Raw genomic sequence first — 20,312 nt, 5'->3', positions numbered from 1 at the left:
ACTTATATACATTTCATGGCAAAATACATGGGAAAATCCCCTTGGGGAACATTCTACTTATGTCCATGAATTTGCAGAGCAAAACGGACATCGCCATTGGATTCGGAGCCCATAGGTATGGTTAGGAGGGGTCAGTCCTTTTGAACCGGACTTATATACATTTCATGGCAAAATACATGGGAAAATCCCATAGGGGAAAATTCTGCTTAGGGGTAGGGTTAGTTCTGCATGAATTTGCAGAGCAAAACAGACACCGCCATTGGATTCCGAGCCCATAGGTATGGTTAGGAGGGGTCAGGCCTTTTGAGCTGGCCTTATGTACATTTCATGGCAAAATACATAGGAAAATCCTATTGGGGAAAATTCTACTTATGTCCATGAATTTGCAGAGCAAAACGGACATCGCCATTGGATTCGGAGCCCATAGGTATGGTTAGGAGGGGTCAGTCCTTTTGAACCGGACTTATATACATTTCATGGCAAAATACATGGGAAAATCCCATAGGGGAAAATTCTGCTTAGGGGTAGGGTTAGTTCTGCATGAATTTGCAGAGCAAAACAGACACCGCCATTGGATTCCGAGCCCATAGGTATGGTTAGGAGGGGTCAGTCCTTTTGAACCGGACTTATGTACATTTCATGGCAAAATACATGGGAAAATCCCATAGGGGAAAATTCTACTTAGGGTTAGGGTTAGCTCTCCTTGAATTCGCAGAGCAAAACAGACACCGCCATTGCATTCGGAGCCCATTGGTATGGTTAGGAGGGGTCAGGCCTTTTGAGCCGGACTTATGTACATTTCATGGGAAAATACATGGGAAAATCCCATTGGGGAAAATTCTACTTAGCTTTAGGGTTAGCTCTCCATGAATTCGCAGAGCAAACCAGACACCGCCAATGGATTCGGAGCCCATTGGTGTGGTTAGGAGGGGTCAGGCCTTTTGAGCCGGACTTATGTATATTTCATGGAAAAATACATGGGAAAATCCCATTGGGCAAAATTCTGCTTAGGGGTAGGGTTAGTTCTGCATGAATTTGCAGAGCAAAACAGACACCGCCATTGGATTCCGAGCCCATAGGTATGGTTAGGAGGGGTCAGTCCTTTTGAACCGGACTTATGTACATTTCATGGCAAAATACATGGGAAAATCCCATAGGGGAAAATTCTACTTAGGGTTAGGGTTAGCTCTCCTTGAATTCGCAGAGCAAAACAGACACCGCCATTGCATTCGGAGCCCATTGGTATGGTTAGGAGGGGTCAGGCCTTTTGAGCCGGACTTATGTACATTTCATGGGAAAATACATGGGAAAATCCCATTGGGGAAAATTCTACTTATGTCCATGAATTTGCAGAGCAAAACGAACATCGCCATTGGATTCAGAGCCCATAGGTATGGTTAGGAGGGGTCAGGCCTTTTGAGCCTGACCTATGTACATTTCATGGCAAAATACATGGGAAAATCCCATTGGGTAAAATTCTACTTAGGGTTAGGTTTAGCTTTCCATGAATTCACAGAGCAAAACAGACACCGCCATTGGATTCGGAGCCTATAGGTATGGTTAGGAGGGGTCAGGCCTTTTGAGCCAGACTTATATACATTTCATGGCAAAATACATGGGAAAATCCCATTGGGAAAATTCTGCTTAGGGTTAGGGTTAGCTCTCCATGAATTTGCAGAGCAAAACAGACACCGCCATTGGATTCGGAGCCCATTCTACTTATGTCCATGAAATTGCAGAGCAAAACGGACATGGCCATTGAATTCGGAGCCCATTGGTATGGTTAAGAGGGGTCATGCCTTTTCAGCCAGACTTATGTTCATTTCATGGCAAAATACATGGGAAAATTGCCTAAGGGGAAAATTCTACTTAGGGTTAGGGTTAGCTCTCCTTGAATTCGCAGAGAAAAACAGACACCTGCATTGGATTCGGAGCCCATAGGTATGGTTAGGAGGGGTCAGGCCTTTTGAGCTGGCCTTATGTACATTTCATGGCAAAATACATAGGAAAATCCCCTTGGGGAACATTCTACTTATGTCCATGAATTTGCAGAGCAAAACGGACATCGCCATTGGATTCGGAGCCCATAGGTATGGTTAGGAGGGGTCAGTCCTTTTGAACCGGACTTATATACATTTCATGGCAAAATACATGGGAAAATCCCATAGGGGAAAATTCTGCTTAGGGGTAGGGTTAGTTCTGCATGAATTTGCAGAGCAAAACAGACACCGCCATTGGATTCCGAGCCCATAGGTATGATTAGGAGGGGTCAGGCCTTTTGAGCTGGCCTTATGTACATTTCATGGCAAAATACATAGGAAAATCCCATTGGGGAAAATTCTACTTATGTCCATGAATTTGCAGAGCAAAACGGACATCGCCATTGGATTCGGAGCCCATAGGTATGGTTAGGAGGGGTCAGTCCTTTTGAACCGGACTTATATACATTTCATGGCAAAATACATGGGAAAATCCCATAGGGGAAAATTCTGCTTAGGGGTAGGGTTAGTTCTGCATGAATTTGCAGAGCAAAACAGACACCGCCATTGGATTCCGAGCCCATAGGTATGGTTAGGAGGGGTCAGTCCTTTTGAACCGGACTTATGTACATTTCATGGCAAAATACATGGGAAAATCCCATAGGGGAAAATTCTACTTAGGGTTAGGGTTAGCTCTCCTTGAATTCGCAGAGCAAAACAGACACCGCCATTGCATTCGGAGCCCATTGGTATGGTTAGGAGGGGTCAGGCCTTTTGAGCCGGACTTATGTACATTTCATGGGAAAATACATGGGAAAATCCCATTGGGGAAAATTCTACTTAGCTTTAGGGTTAGCTCTCCATGAATTCGCAGAGCAAACCAGACACCGCCAATGGATTCGGAGCCCATTGGTGTGGTTAGGAGGGGTCAGGCCTTTTGAGCCGGACTTATGTATATTTCATGGAAAAATACATGGGAAAATCCCATTGGGCAAAATTCTGCTTAGGGGTAGGGTTAGTTCTGCATGAATTTGCAGAGCAAAACAGACACTGCCATTAGATACGGAGCCCATAGTTATGGTTAGGAGGGGTCATGACTTTTGAGCCAGACTTATGTACATTTCATGGCAAAATACATGGGAAAATCCCATAGGGGAAAATTCTACTTAGGGTTAGGGTTAGCTCTCCTTGAATTCGCAGAGTAAAACAGACACCGCCATTGGATTCGGAGCCCATTGGTATGGTTAGGAGGGGTCAGGCCTTTTCGGCCGGACTTATGTACATTTCATGGGAAAATACATGGGAAAATCCCATTGGGGAAAATTCTACTTATGTCCATGAATTTGCAGAGCAAAACGAACATCGCCATTGTATTCAGAGCCCATAGGTATGGTTAGGAGGGGTCAGGCCTTTTGAGCCTGACCTATGTACATTTCATGGCAAAATACATGGGAAAATCCCATTGGGTAAAATTCTACTTAGGGTTAGGTTTAGCTTTCCATGAATTCACAGAGCAAAACAGACACCGCCATTGGATTCGGAGCCTATAGGTATGGTTAGGAGGGGTCAGGCCTTTTGAGCCAGACTTATATACATTTCGTGGCAAAATACATGGGAAAATCCCATTGGGAAAATTCTGCTTAGGGTTAGGGTTAGCTCTCCATGAATTTGCAGAGCAAAACAGACACCGCCATTGGATTCGGAGCCCATTCTACTTATGTCCATGAAATTGCAGAGCAAAACGGACATGGCCATTGAATTCGGAGCCCATTGGTATGGTTAAGAGGGGTCAGGCCTTTTCGGCCGGACCTATGTACATTTCATGGCAAAATACATGGGAAAATCCGATAGGGGAAAATTCTGCTTAGGGGTAGGGTTAGTTCTGCATGAATTTGCAGAGCAAAACAGACACCGCCATTGGATTCGGAACCCATAGTTATGGTTAGGAGGGGTCATGCCTTTTGAGCCAGACTTATGTACATTTTATGGGAAAATACATGGGAAAATCCCATAGGGGAAAATACTACTTAGGGTTAGGGTTAGCTCTCCTTAAATTCGCAGAGCAAAACAGACACCGCCATTGGATTCGGAGCCCATTGGTATGGTTAGGAGGGGTCAGGCCTTTTCGGCCGGACTTTCATGGGAAAATACATGGGAAAATCCCATTGGGGAAAATTCTACTTAGGATTAGGGTTAGCTCTCCATGAATTAACAGAGAAAAACAGACACCTCCATTGGATTCGTAACCCATTGGTATGGATAGGAGGGGTCAGGCCTTTTGAGCCGGACTTATGTACATTTCATGGGAAAATACATGGGAAAATCCCATTGGGGAAAATTCTGCTTAGGGGTAGGGTTAGTTCTGAATCAATTTGCAGAGCAAAACAGACACCGCCATTGGATTCGGAGCCCATAGTTATGGTTTGGAGGGGTCATGACTTTTGAGCCAGACTTATGTACATTTCATGGCAAAATACATGGGAAAATCCCATAGGGGAAAATTCTACTTAGGGTTAGGGTTAGCTATCCTTGAATTCGCAGAGCAAAACAGGAGGGGTCAGGCCTTTTCAGTTGGCCTTATGTACATTTCCTGGGAAAATACATGGGAAAATCCCATTGGGGAAAATTCTACTTATGTCCATGAATTTGCAGAGCAAAACGGACATCGCCATTGGATTCAGAGCCCATAGGTATGGTTAGGAGGGGTCAGGCCTTTTGAGCTGGCCTTATGTACATTTCCTGGGAAAATACATGGGAAAATCCCATTGGGGAAAATTCTACTTATGTCCATGAATTTGCAGAGCAAAACGGACATCGCCATTGGATTCAGAGCCCATAGGTATGGTTAGGAGGGGTCAGGCCTTTTGAGCCTGACCTATGTACATTTCATGGCAAAATACATGGGAAAATCCCATTGGGTAAAATTCTACTTAGGGTTAGGTTTAGCTTTCCATGAATTCACAGAGCAAAACAGACACCGCCATTGGATTCGGAGCCTATAGGTATGGTTAGGAGGGGTCAGGCCTTTTGAGCCAGACTTATGTACATTTCATGGCAAAATACATGGGAAAATCCCATTGGGGAAAATTCTACTTAGGGTTAGGGTTAGCTCTCCATGAATTTGCAGAGCAAAACAGACACCGCCATTGGATTCGCAGCCCATTGGTATGGTTAGGAGGGTTCAGGCCTTTTGAGCCGGACTTATGTACATTTCATGGCAAAATACATGGGAAAATCCCATTGGGGAAAATTCTACTTAGGGTTAGGGTTAGCTCTCCATGAATTTCCAGAGCAAAACAGACATCGCCATTGGATTCGGAGCCCATTGGTATGGTTAGGAGGGGTCAGGCCTTTTGAGCCGGACTTATGTACATTTCATGGGAAAATACATGGGAAAATCCCATTGGGGAAAATTCTACTTAGGGTTAGGGTTAGCTCTCCTTGAATTCGCAGAGCAAACCAGACACCGCCAATGGATTCGGAGCCCATTGGTGTGGTTAGGAGGGGTCAGGCCTTTTGTGCCGGACTTATGTATATTTCATGGAAAAATACATGGGAAAATCCCATTGGGCAAAATTCTGCTTAGGGGTAGTGTTAGTTCTGCATGAATTTGCAGAGCAAAACACACACCGCCATTAGATACGGAGCCCATAGTTATGGTTAGGAGGGGTCATGACTTTTGAGCCAGACTTATGTACATTTCATGGCAAAATACATGGGAAAATCCCATAGGGGAAAATTCTACTTAGGATTAGGGTTAGCTCTCCATGAATTAACAGAGAAAAACAGACACCTCCATTGGATTCGTAACCCATTGGTATGGATAGGAGGGGTCAGGCCTTTTGAGCCGGACTTATGTACATTTCATGGGAAAATACATGGGAAAATCCCATTGGGGAAAATTCTGCTTAGGGGTAGGGTTAGTTCTGAATCAATTTGCAGAGCAAAACAGACACCGCCATTGGATTCGGAGCCCATAGTTATGGTTTGGAGGGGTCATGACTTTTGAGCCAGACTTATGTACATTTCATGGCAAAATACATGGGAAAATCCCATAGGGGAAAATTCTACTTAGGGTTAGGGTTAGCTATCCTTGAATTCGCAGAGCAAAACAGGAGGGGTCAGGCCTTTTCAGTTGGCCTTATGTACATTTCCTGGGAAAATACATGGGAAAATCCCATTGGGGAAAATTCTACTTATGTCCATGAATTTGCAGAGCAAAACGGACATCGCCATTGGATTCAGAGCCCATAGGTATGGTTAGGAGGGGTCAGGCCTTTTGAGCTGGCCTTATGTACATTTCCTGGGAAAATACATGGGAAAATCCCATTGGGGAAAATTCTACTTATGTCCATGAATTTGCAGAGCAAAACGGACATCGCCATTGGATTCAGAGCCCATAGGTATGGTTAGGAGGGGTCAGGCCTTTTGAGCCTGACCTATGTACATTTCATGGCAAAATACATGGGAAAATCCCATTGGGTAAAATTCTACTTAGGGTTAGGTTTAGCTTTCCATGAATTCACAGAGCAAAACAGACACCGCCATTGGATTCGGAGCCTATAGGTATGGTTAGGAGGGGTCAGGCCTTTTGAGCCAGACTTATGTACATTTCATGGCAAAATACATGGGAAAATCCCATTGGGGAAAATTCTACTTAGGGTTAGGGTTAGCTCTCCATGAATTTGCAGAGCAAAACAGACACCGCCATTGGATTCGCAGCCCATTGGTATGGTTAGGAGGGTTCAGGCCTTTTGAGCCGGACTTATGTACATTTCATGGCAAAATACATGGGAAAATCCCATTGGGGAAAATTCTACTTAGGGTTAGGGTTAGCTCTCCATGAATTTCCAGAGCAAAACAGACATCGCCATTGGATTCGGAGCCCATTGGTATGGTTAGGAGGGGTCAGGCCTTTTGAGCCGGACTTATGTACATTTCATGGAAAAATACATGGGAAAATCCCATTGGGGAAAATTCTGCTTAGGGGTAGGGTTAGTTCTGCATGAATTTGCAGAGCAAAACAGACACCGCCATTGGATTCCGAGCCCATAGGTATGGTTAGGAGGGGTCAGGCCTTTTGAGCTGGCCTTATGTACATTTCATGGCAAAATACATAGGAAAATCCCATTGGGGAAAATTCTACTTATGTCCATGAATTTGCAGAGCAAAACGGACATCGCCATTGGATTCGGAGCCCATAGGTATGGTTAGGAGGGGTCAGTCCTTTTGAACCGGACTTATATACATTTCATGGCAAAATACATGGGAAAATCCCATAGGGGAAAATTCTGCTTAGGGGTAGGGTTAGTTCTGCATGAATTTGCAGAGCAAAACAGACACCGCCATTGGATTCCGAGCGCATAGGTATGGTTAGGAGGGGTCAGTCCTTTTGAACCGGACTTATGTACATTTCATGGCAAAATACATGGGAAAATCCCATAGGGGAAAATTCTACTTAGGGTTAGGGTTAGCTCTCCTTGAATTCGCAGAGCAAAACAGACACCGCCATTGCATTCGGAGCCCATTGGTATGGTTAGGAGGGGTCAGGCCTTTTGAGCCGGACTTATGTACATTTCATGGGAAAATACATGGGAAAATCCCATTGGGGAAAATTCTACTTAGCTTTAGGGTTAGCTCTCCATGAATTCGCAGAGCAAACCAGACACCGCCAATGGATTCGGAGCCCATTGGTGTGGTTAGGAGGGGTCAGGCCTTTTGAGCCGGACTTATGTATATTTCATGGAAAAATACATGGGAAAATCCCATTGGGCAAAATTCTGCTTAGGGGTAGGGTTAGTTCTGCATGAATTTGCAGAGCAAAACAGACACCGCCATTAGATACGGAGCCCATTGTTATGGTTAGGAGGGGTCATGACTTTTGAGCCAGACTTATGTACATTTCATGGCAAAATACATGGGAAAATCCCATAGGGGAAAATTCTACTTAGGGTTAGGGTTAGCTCTCCTTGAATTCGCAGAGTAAAAGAGACACCGCCATTGGATTCGGAGCCTATAGGTATGGTTAGGAGGGGTCAGGCCTTTTGAGCCGGACTTATGTATATTTCATGGAAAAATACATGGGAAAATCCCATTGGGGAAAATTCTACTTAGGATTAGGGTTAGCTCTCCATGAATTAACAGAGAAAAACAGACACCTCCATTGGATTCGGAACCCATAGTTATGGTTAGGAGGGGTCAGGCCTTTTGAGCCGGACTTATGTACATTTCCGGGCAAAATACATGGGAAAATCCGATTGGGTAAAATTCTACTTAGGGTTAGGTTTAGCTTTCAATGAATTCACAGAGCAAAACAGACACCGCCATTGGATTCGGAGCCTATAGGTATGGTTAGGAGCGGTCAGGCCTTTTGAGCTGGATTTATGTACATTTCCGGGCAAAATACATGGGAAAATCCCATTGGAGAAAATTCTACTTAGGGTTAGGGTTAGCTCTCCATGAATTCACAGAGCAAAACAGACACTGCCATTGGATTCGGAGCCCATAGGTATGGTTAGGAGGGGTCAGGCCTTTTGAGCCTGACCTATGTACATTTCATGGCTAAATACATGGGAAAATCCCATAGGGGAAAATTCTACTTATGTCCATGAATTTGCAGAGCAAAACGGACATCGCCATTGAATTCGGAGCCCATAGGTATGGTTAGGAGGGGTCAGGCCTTTTGAGCCAGACTTATGTACATTTTATGGGAAAATACAAGGGAAAATCCCATAGGGGAAAATACTACTTAGGGTTAGGGTTAGCTCTCCTTAAATTCGCAGAGCAAAACAGACACCGCCATTAGATTCGGAGCCCATTGGTATGGTTAGGAGGGGTCAGGCATTTTCGGCCGGACTTTCATGGGAAAATACATGGGAAAATCCCATTGGGGAAAATTCTACTTAGGGTTAGGGTTAGCTCTCCATGAATTAACAGAGAAAAACAGACACCTCCATTGGATTCGGAGCCTATAGGTATGGTTAGGAGGGGTCAGGCCTTTTGAGCCGGACTTATGTACATTTCCGGGCAAAATACATGGGAAAATCCCATTGGGTAAAATTCTACTTAGGGTTAGGTTTAGCTTTCCATGAATTCACAGAGCAAAACAGACACTGCCATTGGATTCGGAGCCCATAGGTATGGTTAGGAGGGGTCAGGCCTTTTGAGCCTGACCTATGTACATTTCATGGCTAAATACATGGGAAAATCCCATAGGGGAAAATTCTACTTAGGGTTAGAGTTAGCTCTCTTTGAATTCGCAGAGAAAAACAGACACCGCCATTCGATTCGGAGCCCATAGGTATGGTTAGGAGGGGTCAGTCCTTTTGAACCGGACTTATGTACATTTCATGGCAAAATACATGGGAAAATCCCATAGGGGAAAATTCTACTTAGGGTTAGGGTTAGCTATCCTTGAATTCGCAGAGCAAAACAGGAGGGGTCAGTCCTTTTCAGCCGGCCTTATGTACATTTCCTGGGAAAATACATGGGAAAATCCCATTGGGGAAAATTCTACTTATGTCCATGAATTTGCAGAGCAAAACGGACATCACCATTGGATTCGGAGCTCATAGGTATGGTTAGGAGGGGTCAGGCCTTTTGAGCCTGACCTATGTACATTTCATGGCAAAATACATGGGAAAATCCCATTGGGGAAAATTCTACTTAGGGTTAGGGTTAGCTCTCCATGAATTAACAGAGAAAAACAGACACGGCCATTGGATTCGCAGCCCATTGGTATGGTTAGGAGGGTTCAGGCCTTTTGAGCCGGACTTATGTACATTTCATGGCAAAATACATGGGAAAATCCCATTGGGGAAAATTCTGCTTAGGGTTAGGGTTAGCTCTCCATGAATTTGCAGAGCAAAACAGACATCGCAATGGGATTTCCTCATGTATTTTGCCATGAAATGTACATAAGGCCGGGTCAAAAGGCTTGACCCCTCTTCACCATACCTATGGGCTCCGAATCCAATGACGGTGTCTATTTTGCAATGTGAGTTCATGGAGAGCTAACCCTAACCCTAAGTAGAATTTTCCCCAATGGGATTTTCCCATGTATTTTGCAATGAAATATACATAAGTCCGGCTCAAAATGGCAAAATACATGGGAAAATCCCATTGGGGAAAATTCTACTTAGGGTTAGGCTTAGCTCTCCATGAATTTGCAGAGCAAAACAGACACCGCCATTGGATTCGCAGCCCATTGGTATGGTTAGGAGGGTTCAGGCCTTTTGAGCCGGACTTATGTACATTTCATGGCAAAATACATGGGAAAATCCCATTGGGGAAAATTCTGCTTAGGGTTAGGGTTAGCTCTCCATGAATTTCCAGAGCAAAACAGACATCGCCATTGGATTCGGAGCCCATTGGTATGGTTAGGAGGGGTCAGGCCTTTTGAGCCAGACTTATGTACATTTCATGGGAAAATACATGGGAAAATCCCATTGGGGAAAATTCTACTTAGGGTTAGGGTTAGGTCTCCTTAAATTCGCAGAGCAAAACAGACATCGCCATTGGATTCGGAGCCCATTTGTATGGTTAGGAGGCATCAGGCCTTTTGAGCCGGACTTATGTACATTTCATGGGAAAATACATGGGAAAATCCCATTGGGGAAAATTCTGCTTAGGGGTAGGGTTAGTTCTGAATCAATTTGCAGAGCAAAACAGACACCGCCATTGGATTCGGAGCCCATAGTTATGGTTTGGAGGGGTCATGACTTTTGAGCCAGACTTATGTACATTTCATGGCAAAATACATGGGAAAATCCCATAGGGGAAAATTCTACTTAGGGTTAGGGTTAGCTATCCTTGAATTCGCAGAGCAAAACAGGAGGGGTCAGGCCTTTTCAGTTGGCCTTATGTACATTTCCTGGGAAAATACATGGGAAAATCCCATTGGGGAAAATTCTACTTATGTCCATGAATTTGCAGAGCAAAACGGACATCGCCATTGGATTCAGAGCCCATAGGTATGGTTAGGAGGGGTCAGGCCTTTTGAGCTGGCCTTATGTACATTTCCTGGGAAAATACATGGGAAAATCCCATTGGGGAAAATTCTACTTATGTCCATGAATTTGCAGAGCAAAACGGACATCGCCATTGGATTCAGAGCCCATAGGTATGGTTAGGAGGGGTCAGGCCTTTTGAGCCTGACCTATGTACATTTCATGGCAAAATACATGGGAAAATCCCATTGGGTAAAATTCTACTTAGGGTTAGGTTTAGCTTTCCATGAATTCACAGAGCAAAACAGACACCGCCATTGGATTCGGAGCCTATAGGTATGGTTAGGAGGGGTCAGGCCTTTTGAGCCAGACTTATGTACATTTCATGGCAAAATACATGGGAAAATCCCATTGGGGAAAATTCTACTTAGGGTTAGGGTTAGCTCTCCATGAATTTGCAGAGCAAAACAGACACCGCCATTGGATTCGCAGCCCATTGGTATGGTTAGGAGGGTTCAGGCCTTTTGAGCCGGACTTATGTACATTTCATGGCAAAATACATGGGAAAATCCCATTGGGGAAAATTCTACTTAGGGTTAGGGTTAGCTCTCCATGAATTTCCAGAGCAAAACAGACATCGCCATTGGATTCGGAGCCCATTGGTATGGTTAGGAGGGGTCAGGCCTTTTGAGCCGGACTTATGTACATTTCATGGAAAAATACATGGGAAAATCCCATTGGGGAAAATTCTGCTTAGGGGTAGGGTTAGTTCTGCATGAATTTGCAGAGCAAAACAGACACCGCCATTGGATTCCGAGCCCATAGGTATGGTTAGGAGGGGTCAGGCCTTTTGAGCTGGCCTTATGTACATTTCATGGCAAAATACATAGGAAAATCCCATTGGGGAAAATTCTACTTATGTCCATGAATTTGCAGAGCAAAACGGACATCGCCATTGGATTCGGAGCCCATAGGTATGGTTAGGAGGGGTCAGTCCTTTTGAACCGGACTTATATACATTTCATGGCAAAATACATGGGAAAATCCCATAGGGGAAAATTCTGCTTAGGGGTAGGGTTAGTTCTGCATGAATTTGCAGAGCAAAACAGACACCGCCATTGGATTCCGAGCGCATAGGTATGGTTAGGAGGGGTCAGTCCTTTTGAACCGGACTTATGTACATTTCATGGCAAAATACATGGGAAAATCCCATAGGGGAAAATTCTACTTAGGGTTAGGGTTAGCTCTCCATGAATTCGCAGAGCAAAACAGACACCGCCATTGCATTCGGAGCCCATTGGTATGGTTAGGAGGGGTCAGGCCTTTTGAGCCGGACTTATGTACATTTCATGGGAAAATACATGGGAAAATCCCATTGGGGAAAATTCTACTTAGCTTTAGGGTTAGCTCTCCATGAATTCGCAGAGCAAACCAGACACCGCCAATGGATTCGGAGCCCATTGGTGTGGTTAGGAGGGGTCAGGCCTTTTGAGCCGGACTTATGTATATTTCATGGAAAAATACATGGGAAAATCCCATTGGGCAAAATTCTGCTTAGGGGTAGGGTTAGTTCTGCATGAATTTGCAGAGCAAAACAGACACCGCCATTAGATACGGAGCCCATAGTTATGGTTAGGAGGGGTCATGACTTTTGAGCCAGACTTATGTACATTTCATGGCAAAATACATGGGAAAATCCCATAGGGGAAAATTCTACTTAGGGTTAGGGTTAGCTCTCCTTGAATTCGCAGAGTAAAAGAGACACCGCCATTGGATTCGGAGCCTATAGGTATGGTTAGGAGGGGTCAGGCCTTTTCGGCCGGACTTTCATGGGAAAATACATGGGAAAATCCCATTGGGGAAAATTCTACTTAGGATTAGGGTTAGCTCTCCATGAATTAACAGAGAAAAACAGACACCTCCATTGGATTCGGAACCCATAGTTATGGTTAGGAGGGGTCAGGCCTTTTGAGCCGGACTTATGTACATTTCCGGGCAAAATACATGGGAAAATCCGATTGGGTAAAATTCTACTTAGGGTTAGGTTTAGCTTTCAATGAATTCACAGAGCAAAACAGACACCGCCATTGGATTCGGAGCCTATAGGTATGGTTAGGAGCGGTCAGGCCTTTTGAGCTGGATTTATGTACATTTCCGGGCAAAATACATGGGAAAATCCCATTGGAGAAAATTCTACTTAGGGTTAGGGTTAGCTCTCCATGAATTCACAGAGCAAAACAGACACTGCCATTGGATTCGGAGCCCATCGGTATGGTTAGGAGGGGTCAGGCCTTTTGAGCCTGACCTATGTACATTTCATGGCTAAATACATGGGAAAATCCCATAGGGGAAAATTCTACTTATGTCCATGAATTTGCAGAGCAAAACGGACATCGCCATTGAATTCGGAGCCCATAGGTATGGTTAGGAGGGGTCAGGCCTTTTGAGCCAGACTTATGTACATTTTATGGGAAAATACAAGGGAAAATCCCATAGGGGAAAATACTACTTAGGGTTAGGGTTAGCTCTCCTTAAATTCGCAGAGCAAAACAGACACCGCCATTAGATTCGGAGCCCATTGGTATGGTTAGGAGGGGTCAGGCATTTTCGGCCGGACTTTCATGGGAAAATACATGGGAAAATCCCATTGGGGAAAATTCTACTTAGGGTTAGGGTTAGCTCTCCATGAATTAACAGAGAAAAACAGACACCTCCATTGGATTCGGAGCCTATAGGTATGGTTAGGAGGGGTCAGGCCTTTTGAGCCGGACTTATGTACATTTCCGGGCAAAATACATGGGAAAATCCCATTGGGTAAAATTCTACTTAGGGTTAGGTTTAGCTTTCCATGAATTCACAGAGCAAAACAGACACTGCCATTGGATTCGGAGCCCATAGGTATGGTTAGGAGGGGTCAGGCCTTTTGAGCCTGACCTATGTACATTTCATGGCTAAATACATGGGAAAATCCCATAGGGGAAAATTCTACTTAGGGTTAGAGTTAGCTCTCTTTGAATTCGCAGAGAAAAACAGACACCGCCATTCGATTCGGAGCCCATAGGTATGGTTAGGAGGGGTCAGTCCTTTTGAACCGGACTTATGTACATTTCATGGCAAAATACATGGGAAAATCCCATAGGGGAAAATTCTACTTAGGGTTAGGGTTAGCTATCCTTGAATTCGCAGAGCAAAACAGGAGGGGTCAGTCCTTTTCAGCCGGCCTTATGTACATTTCCTGGGAAAATACATGGGAAAATCCCATTGGGGAAAATTCTACTTATGTCCATGAATTTGCAGAGCAAAACGGACATCGCCATTGGATTCGGAGCTCATAGGTATGGTTAGGAGGGGTCAGGCCTTTTGAGCCTGACCTATGTACATTTCATGGCAAAATACATGGGAAAATCCCATTGGGGAAAATTCTACTTAGGGTTAGGGTTAGCTCTCCATGAATTAACAGAGAAAAACAGACACGGCCATTGGATTCGCAGCCCATTGGTATGGTTAGGAGGGTTCAGGCCTTTTGAGCCGGACTTATGTACATTTCATGGCAAAATACATGGGAAAATCCCATTGGGGAAAATTCTGCTTAGGGTTAGGGTTAGCTCTCCATGAATTTGCAGAGCAAAACAGACATCGCAATGGGATTTCCTCATGTATTTTGCCATGAAATGTACATAAGGCCGGGTCAAAAGGCTTGACCCCTCTTCACCATACCTATGGGCTCCGAATCCAATGACGGTGTCTATTTTGCAATGTGAGTTCATGGAGAGCTAACCCTAACCCTAAGTAGAATTTTCCCCAATGGGATTTTCCCATGTATTTTGCAATGAAATATACATAAGTCCGGCTCAAAATGGCAAAATACATGGGAAAATCCCATTGGGGAAAATTCTACTTAGGGTTAGGCTTAGCTCTCCATGAATTTGCAGAGCAAAACAGACACCGCCATTGGATTCGCAGCCCATTGGTATGGTTAGGAGGGTTCAGGCCTTTTGAGCCGGACTTATGTACATTTCATGGCAAAATACATGGGAAAATCCCATTGGGGAAAATTCTGCTTAGGGTTAGGGTTAGCTCTCCATGAATTTCCAGAGCAAAACAGACATCGCCATTGGATTCGGAGCCCATTGGTATGGTTAGGAGGGGTCAGGCCTTTTGAGCCAGACTTATGTACATTTCATGGGAAAATACATGGGAAAATCCCATTGGGGAAAATTCTACTTAGGGTTAGGGTTAGGTCTCCTTAAATTCGCAGAGCAAAACAGACATCGCCATTGGATTCGGAGCCCATTTGTATGGTTAGGAGGCATCAGGCCTTTTGAGCCGGACTTATGTACATTTCATGGAAAAATACATGGGAAAATCCCATTGGGGAAAATTCTGCTTAGGGGTAGGGTTAGTTCTGCATGAATTTGCAGAGCAAAACAGACACCGCCATTGGATTCGGAGCCCATAGTTATGGTTAGGAGGGGTCATACCTTTTGAGCCAGACTTATGTACATTTCATGGCAAAATACATGGGAAAATCCCATAGGGGAAAATTCTTCTTAGGGTTAAGGTTAGCCCTCCTTGAATTCGCAGAGCAAAACGGACATCGCCATTGAATTCGGATCCCATAGGTATGGTTAGGAGGGGTCAGGCCTTTTGAGCCTGACCTATGTACATTTCATGGCAAAATACATGGGAAAATCCCATAGGGGAAAATTCTACTTAGGGTTAGGGTTAGCTCTCTATGAATTAACAGAGAAAAACAGACACGGCCATTGGATACGGAGCCCATTGGTATGGTTAGGAGGGGTCAGGCCTTTTGAGCCGGACTTATGTACATTTCATGGGAAAATACATGGGAAAATCCCATTGGGGAAAATTCTACTTATGTCGATGAATTTGCAGAGCAAAACAGACACCGCCATTGGATTCGGAGCCCATAGTTATGGTTAGGAGTGGTCAGGCCTTTTGAGCGGACTTATGTACATTTCATGGCAAAATACATGGGAAAATCCCATTGGGGAAAATTCTACTTAGGGTTAGGGTTAGCTCTCTATGAATTAACAGAGAAAAACAGACACGGCCATTGGATACGGAGCCCATTGGTATGGTTAGGAGGGGTCAGTCCTTTTCAGCCGGCCTTATGTACATTTCCTGGGAAAATACATGGGAAAATCCCATTGGGGAAAATTCTACTTATGTCCATGAATTTGCAGAGCAAAACGGACATCGCCATTGGATTCGGAGCCCATAGGTATGGTTAGGAGGGGTCAGGCCTTTTGAGCCTGACCTATGTACATTTCATGGCAAAATACATGGGAAAATCCCATTGGGGAAAATTCTACTTAGGGTTAGGGTTAGCTCTCCATAAATTAACAGAGAAAAACAGACACGGCCATTGGATTCGCAGCCCATTGGTATGGTTTGGAGGGTTCAGGCCTTTTGAGCCGGACTTATGTACATTTCATGGCAAAATACATGGGAAAATCCCATTGGGGAAAATTCTGCTTAGGGTTAGGGTTAGCTCTCCATGAATTTGCAGAGCAAAACGGACATCGCAATGGGATTTCCTCATGTATTTTGCCATGAAATGTACATAAGGCCGGGTCAAAAGGCTTGACCCCTCTTCACCATACCTATGGGCTCCGAATCCAATGACGGTGTCTGTTTTGCAATGTGAGTTCATGGAGAGCTAACCCTAACCCTAAGTAGAATTTTCCCCAATGGGATTTTCCCATGTATTTTGCAATGAAATATACATAAGTCCGGCTCAAAATGGCAAAATACATGGGAAAATCCCATTGGGGAAAATTCTACTTAGGGTTAGGGTTAGCTCTCCATGAATTTGCAGAGCAAAACAGACACCGCCATTGGATTCGCAGCCCATTGGTATGGTTAGGAGGCATCAGGCCTTTTGAGCAGGACTTATGTACATTTCATGGAAAAATACATGGGAAAATCCCATTGGGGAAAATTCTGCTTAGGGGTAGGGTTAGTTCTGCATGAATTTGCAGAGCAAAACAGACATCGCCATTGGATTCGGAGCCCATAGTTATGGTTAGAAGGGGTCAGGCCTTTTGAGCCTGACCTATGTACATTTCATGGCTAAATACATGGGAAAATCCCATAGGGGAAAATTCTACTTAGGGTTAGGGTTAGCTCTCTTTGAATTCGCAGAGAAAAACAGACACCGCCATTGGATTCGGAGCCCATAGGTATGGTTAGGAGGGGTCAGTCCTTTTGAACCGGACTTATGTACATTTCATAGCAAAATACATGGGAAAATCCCATAGGGGAAAATTCTACTTAGGGTTAGGGTTAGCTATCCTTGAATTCGCAGAGCAAAACAGGAGGGGTCAGTCCTTTTCAGCCGGCCTTATGTACATTTCCTGGGAAAATACATGGGAAAATCCCATTGGGGAAAATTCTACTTATGTCCATGAATTTGCAGAGCAAAACGGACATTGCCATTGGATTCGGAGCCCATAGGTATGGTTAGGAGGGGTCAGGCCTTTTGAGCCTGACCTATGTACATTTCATGGCAAAATACATGGGAAAATCCCATTGGGGAAAATTCTACTTAGGGTTAGGGTTAGCTCTCCATGAATTAACAGAGAAAAACAGACACGGCCTTTGGATTCGCAGCCCATTGGTATGGTTAGGAGGGTTCAGGCCTTTTGAGCCGGACTTATGTACATTTCATGGCAAAATACATGGGAAAATCCCATTGGGGAAAATTCTGCTTTGGGTTAGGGTTAGCTCTCCATGAATTTGCAGAGTAAAACGGACATCGCAATGGGATTTCCTCATGTATTTTGCCATGAAATGTACATAAGGCCGGATCAAAAGGCTTGACCCCTCTTCACCATACCTATGGGCTCCGAATCCAATGACGGTGTCTGTTTTGCAATGTGAGTTCATGGAGAGCTAACCCTAACCCTAAGTAGAATTTTCCCCAATGGGATTTTCCCATGTATTTTGCAATGAAATATATATAAGTCCGGCTCAAAATGGCAAAATACATGGGAAAATCCCATTGGGGAAAATTCTACTTAGGGTTAGGGTTAGCTCTCCATGAATTTGCAGAGCAAAACAGACACCGCCATTGGATTCGCAGCCCATTGGTATGGTTAGGAGGGTTCAGGCCTTTTGAGCCGGACTTATGTACATTTCATGGCAAAATACATGGGAAAATCCCATTGGGGAAAATTCTGCTTAGGGTTAGGGTTAGCTCTCCATGAATTCGCAGAGCAAAACAGACATCGCCATTGGATTCGGAGCCCATTTGTATGGTTAGGAGGCATCAGGCCTTTTGAGCCGGACCTATGTACATTTCATGGCAAAATACATGGGAAAATCCCATAGGGGAAAATTCTACTTAGGGTTAGGGTTAGCTCTCTATGAATTAAAAGAGAAAAACAGACATGGCCATTGGATACGGAGCCCATTGGTATGGTTAGGAGGGGTCAGGACTTTTGAGCCGGACCTATGTACATTTCATGGCAAAATACATGGGAAAATCCCATAGGGGAAAATTCTACTTAGGGTTAGGGTTAGCTCTCTATGAATTAAAAGAGAAAAACAGACACGGCCATTGGATACGGAGCCCATTGGTATGGTTAGGAGGGGTCAGGCCTTTTGAGCCGGACTTATGTACATTTCATGGGAAAATACATGGGAAAATCCCATTGGGGAAAATTCTACTTATGTCGATGAATTTGCAGAGCAAAACAGACACCGCCATTGGATTCGGAGCCCATTGGTATGGTTAGGAGGGGTCAGGCCTTTTGAGCCGGACTTATGTATATTTCATGGAAAAATACATGGGAAAATCCCATTGGGGAAAATTCTGCTTAGGGGTAGGGTTAGTTCTGCATGAATTTGCAGAGCAAAACAGACATCGCCATTGGATTCGGAGCCCATAGTTATGGTTAGAAGGGGTCGTGCCTTTTGAGGCAGACTTATGTACATTTCATGGCAAAATACATGGGAAAATCCCATTGGGGAAAATTCTACTTAGGTTTAGGGTTAGCTCTCCATGAATTCGCAGAGCAAAACAGACACCGCCAATGGATTCGGAGCCCATTGGTGTGGTTAGGAGGGGTCAGGCCTTTTGAGCCGGACTTATGTACATTTCATTGGAAAATACATGGGAAAATCCCATTGGGGAAAATTCTACTTATGTCCATGAATTTGCAGAGCAAAACAGACATCGCCATTGGATTCGGAGCCCATAGGTATGGATAGGAGGGGTCAGGCCTTTTGAGCCGGACTTATGTACATTTCATGGAAAAATACATGGGAAAATCCCATTGGGTAAAATTCTGCTTATGGGTAGGGTTAGTTCTGCATGAATTTGCAGAGCAAAACAGACACCGCCATTGGATTCGGAGCCCATAGTTATGGTTAGGATGGGTCATGACTTTTGAGCCAGACTTATGTACATTTCATGGCAAAATACATGGGAAAATCCCATAGGGGAAAATTCTACTTAGGGTTAGGGTTAGCTCTCCTTGAATTCGCAGAGCAAAACAGACACCGCCATTAGATTCGGAGCCCATTGGTATGGTTAGGAGGGGTCAGGCCTTTTCAGCCGGCCTTATGTACATTTCCTGGGAAAATACATGGGGAAATCCCATTGGGGAAAATTCTACCTATCTCCATGAATTTGCAGAGCAAAATGGACATCGCCATTGGATTCGGAGCCCATAGGTATGGTTAGGAGGGGTCAGGCCTTTTGAGCCTGACCTATGTACATTTCATGGCAAAATACATGGGAAAATCCCATTGGGGAAAATTGTACTTAGGGTTAGGGTTAGCTCTCCATGAATTAACAGAGAAAAACAGACACGGCCATTGGATTCGCAGCCCATTGGTATGGTTAGGAGTGGTCAGGCCTTTTGAGCGGACTTATGTACATTTCATGGCAAAATACATGGGAAAATCCCATTGGGGAAAATTCTGCTTAGGGTTAGGGTTAGCTCTCCATGAATTTGCAGAGCAAAATGGACATCGCAATGGGATTTCCTCATGTATTTTGCCATGAAATGTACATAAGGCCGGGTCAAAAGGCCTGACCCCTCCTCAACATACCTGTGGGGTCCGAATCCAATGACGGTGTCTGTTTTGCAATGTGAGTTCATGGAGAGCTAACCCTAACCATAAGTAGAATTTTCCTCAATGGGATTTTCCCATGTATTTTGCAATGAAATATACATAAGTCCGGCTCAAAATGGCAAAATACATGGGAAAATCCCATTGGCGAAAATTCTACTTAGGGTTAGGGTTAGCTCTCCATGAATTTGCAGAGCAAAACAGACACCGCCATTGGATTCGGAGCCCATTGGTATGGTTAGGAGGGGTCAGGCCTTTTCGGCCAGACTTATGTACATTT

Source organism: Natrix helvetica (genome assembly GCF_964273705.1).
Source record: "Natrix helvetica genome assembly, chromosome: 7".
NCBI classification, from domain to species: Eukaryota; Metazoa; Chordata; class Lepidosauria; order Squamata; family Natricidae; genus Natrix; species Natrix helvetica.
This window is presented reverse-complemented; position numbering follows the sequence as displayed.